The sequence below is a fragment of the Streptopelia decaocto genome (assembly GCF_964273445.1).
Source record: "Streptopelia decaocto genome assembly, chromosome: 14".
NCBI lineage: Eukaryota > Metazoa > Chordata > Aves > Columbiformes > Columbidae > Streptopelia > Streptopelia decaocto.
In genome coordinates this window covers 15085126-15089485 of record NC_138669.1, presented here as the reverse complement: position 1 = coordinate 15089485, position 4360 = coordinate 15085126, and positions in this window count along the sequence as shown.

Sequence of the window (4360 nt, the reverse complement as noted above, 5' to 3'; positions counted from 1 at the left end):
TGCCAAGTGCTGCCTTGTGGCTGCCTTCCTTCAAGCCAGGCCAGACTGTGTCTGGCATTTGCCTGCAGTCGTCCGTCCCCTTCCCTCCTACAGTCTCTGTCATGCTAAGACCCTATTTTACAGGGAATCTCATGTAGGGAGGTGAGAAGCAACCAGCATTTTCATCACCCTTGTGCTCCAGCCCCTTACCAGCTCTGTTCCCTTCTCTGAACTCACTCCAGCACCTCAAGGACTCTTGTCGTGAGGGGCCAAAACTGACCCCAGGATTCAAGGTTTGGCCTCCCCAGTGCCCAGGACAGTGGCACAATCACTTCTCTGCTCCTGCTGGCCACACTATTCCTGATACAAGCCAGGATGCTGGTGGCCTTTTTGGCCACCACACTGGCTCATGTTCAGCTGCTGTCAGCAACACCCCCAAGTCCTTTTCCAGCTGCCCTTCCCCAGCCTGCAGCGTTCATGGGGTTGTTGTGACCCAAGTGCAGGACCTGGCACTTGCTCTTGTTGAACCTCAGACGATTGCCCTCGGCCCATCCATCCAGCATCACAGTATCACAGTATCACAGTATGTTTGGGATTGGAAGGGACCTCAAAAGATCATCCATTCCAATCCCCCTGCTGGAGCCTAGGTGAGGTCACGCAGGAACATGACCAGGCGGGTTTTGAATGTCTCCAGGGAAGGAGACTCCACAACCTCCCTGGGCAGCCTGGTCCAGGCTCTGCCACCCTCACCAGGAAGAAGTTTTTTCTCATATTTAAGTGGAACCTCCTGTGTTGCAGTTTGTACCCATTGCCCCTTTTCCTGTCATTGGTTGTCACTGAGAAGAGCCTGGCTCCATCCTCCTGACACTCCCCCTTTCCATATTGATCCCCATGAATGAGTCCCCCCTCAGTCTCCTCTTGTCCAGCTCCAGAGCCCCAGCTCCCTCAGCCTTTCCTCACACGGGAAATGCTCCACTCCCTTCAGCATCTTGGTGGCTGCGCTGGACTCTCTCCAGCAGTTCCCTGTCCTGCTGGAACTGAGGGGCCACAACTGGACACAAGATTCCAGGTGTGGTCTCCCCAGGGCAGAGCAGAGGGGCAGGAGAACCTCTCTGACCTACTGACCACCCCCCTTCTCACACACCCCAGGTACCATTGGCTTCCTGGCCACAAGGGCCCAGTGCTGGCTCATGGTCACCCTGCTGTCCCCAGGACCCCCGGTCCCTTTCCCCTACACTGCTCTCTAATAGGTCATTCCCCAACTTACACTGGAACCTGGGGTTGTTCCTGCCCAGATGCAGGACTCTACGCTTTCCCTTGTTAAATTTCATCAGGTTATTCCCCGCCCAGCTCTCCAGCCTGTCCAGGTCTCTGGATGGCAGCACAGCCTTCTGGTGTGTCAGCCACTCCTCCCAACTTGGTGTCATCAGCAAACTTGGTGACAGTCACTCAATTCCCTCGTCCAAATCATTGATGAATATGTTGAACAATATTGGCCCCAGTACTGACCCCTGAGGCACTGCACTAGATACAGGCCTCAACTGGACTCTGCCCCATTGACCACGACTCTCTGGCTTCTCTCCTTAAGCCAGTTTGCAACCCACCTCACTATTGTCTAGACCACACCTCCTCAACTTAGCTGTGAGGATGCTGTGGGAGACTGTGTCAAACGCTTTACTGAAGTCAAGGTAGAGCACATCCACCGCTCTGCCATCATCCATCCACCGTGTTACATTCTCATAAAAGGCTATGAGGTTGGTCAAGCATGACTTACCCTTGGTAAAGCCATGCTGACTGCCACTAATAACCCTCTTATCCTTGATATGCCTTGAGATGGCACCAAGGATAAGCTGTTCCATTACTTTCCCAGGGACAGAGGTGAGGCTGACCGGTCTATAGTTACCCAGGTCCTCATTCTTGCCCTTTTTGAAGACTGGAGTGACATTTGCTTTCCTCCAATCCTTGGGCACCTCTCCCATTTCCCAAGACTTGGCAAAGATGATGGAGAGTGGTCCAGCAATGACTTCAGCCAGCTCCCTCAGCACCTGCGGATGCATCCCATCTGGACCCATGGATTCATGGATGTCCAGACTATTTAATTGCTCCCCAACCCAGTCCTCATCGACTAAAGCAAACTCCTCCATTGACCTGGCTTCATCCGGGGTCTCAGGGGTACAGGGCTCCCCAGGACAGCCTCCGGCAGAGCCGACAGAGACAAAGAACCATTCAGTAATTCTGCCTTCTCTGTATCTTCCGTCACCAGGGCACCCACCCCATTCATCAGTGGGCCTACATTGCCTCTGCTGTTAGTTTTATCTGCTATGCATTTGAAAAAGTTCTTTTTGCTGTCCTTGACCCCTCTCGCCAGCTGTAATTCTAAGGAGGCCTTGGCTATCCTATCCGCCTTCCTACATCCTCTAACAGCAGCCTTATATTCCTCCCAAGTGCCCAGCCCCTGCTTCCATGACCTGTAAACTCTCCTCTTCTGCTTGAGCATACCCAACAGATCCCTGTTCAACCACGCAGGCCTCCTGGCTCCCTTCCTTGACTTCCCACGTGTGGGGATGCTCTGATGCTGAGCGTGGAAGAAGCAATTGCTTGAAAAGGCCAAAGTTTGTCCTGCTATAGTCCAGGGTTGCAATTCTACTTGCTATTCTGTTCCTGCCACACAAGATGCTGAACTCCACCATCTCGTGGTCACTGCAACCCAGGCAGCCCTCAACCTTTACCGCTTCGACCAGACCCTCCTTGTTAGTGAGGATGAGATCCAGCAGCTCCTCTCCTGGTCGGCTCCTCCACCCTTTGCATGAGGAAGTTCTCGTCAATGCACTGGAGGAACCTCCTGGACTGTGCCTGGCTGGCTGAATGGTCCTTCCAGCAAACACCAGGGAAGTGAAAATCACCCACAACAACCAGGGCCTGTGACTGTGAGGCCACTCTCAGCTGCCTGTAGAGGCCTCATCAACTTCCTCAGCCTGATCTGGTGGCCTGTAATAGACACCTACAACAGTGTCACCCCTGCCAGCCTGCCCCTTAATTCTGACCCATACACTCTCAACTCGCTCCTCATCCGCTCCTGGGCAGAATTTAGTACATTGTAGTTGCTCTCTCACATAGAGAGCAAAGCAACTCCACCATGAGACATACGTCGCTATTCCTCCAGTCATTCTCCAGCACTTTCTATGCTAGGGTTCTCTGAGACAGCAACTCATTAAAAAAGTAAAGTGCTATTTTGCAAGAATATTCCATGCAATACTTCCTCAGCTGCATGACAAAGGCAACGACAGGAACAAACCTCTGCCAGGTAGAATCAGCAGTTGCTCCAGTAGCACAGCCGGGTGGTCACTCCCGAGCTGCAGGGAGGGAGATGAGGAGAAGCCAAGTGCCTTGTGCCTGCAGAAGTGCCACAAGAAACTCAAGAGTTGGGAGAGGAACTTCTGAATAGCAGAGCTGCTCATTGAGTACCACGTGACAAAGCTTCTCCTTGAAAAAACAGGTAAACACAGAGGACTCTGCCTAGAAGTGGTATGAATTATGACAGATGATGTTCTTTATGTGTTTTCCTCTCCTGTAAGAATTACTGCCTCTTCAAATAATGAAAAAGGAAGAAAGGAGCTTTTGGAGCATCAAAGAACTGCAATTCCTGCACTCTACCTCAAACAACCACCCAAAAAGACACTGCTGTATGCTGTTCAGCTGGGTTAAGACACATAAGAAGCCCCATCTTCAGGTTTCTGTCCTCCTAAACATTTTTCACACACAGCCTTTTATGTCAACAAAAAATAAAACTGGCTGAAAGACTGCTATGGCTAAATGAGCACAATCCTCCACAGCGCGGAAGGGAATCTAACAGTATATTAACACTAATCTTTGCACAGAAGGAACAAGGAAGTATCCATTCAGCCACATTTGTTTTCAATTTAAAGAAAATATACACATATGCCACTAAAACTATGGATAAGTCTCAACAAGATGAGAATTGTACTGAGGCCATGGGGTGAATATATACACTCAAATACGTACAAACACTTTAAAAAGAAGTATAAACGCTTTAAATGGCTCCCAACTTTCCCCTCAATTTATTTCTTTCTGGTTCAGCTTGGTAAGCATCACGTGAGAGTGAAGTGATGAGCAAAGAGCTAAAAACCGTAGTTGAAAAGGACTACAAGAAACAATTTGAGTGAGATATTTAATAAGCAAACCTTTTAACATTGCCCCAACTTGGCAACATCCACAAACAGCATCGTTTCCTGCCTCTGGTGACAGAATTCAATGGAAACAGCCTTAAAAATTTGTCAAGGTTGTGTTACCATGTGGAAATGGCTTAAAGGAGAGAGGAGTGTCAGAACAGCCGATAGCTTTCAGTTTGGAACAAGAACTA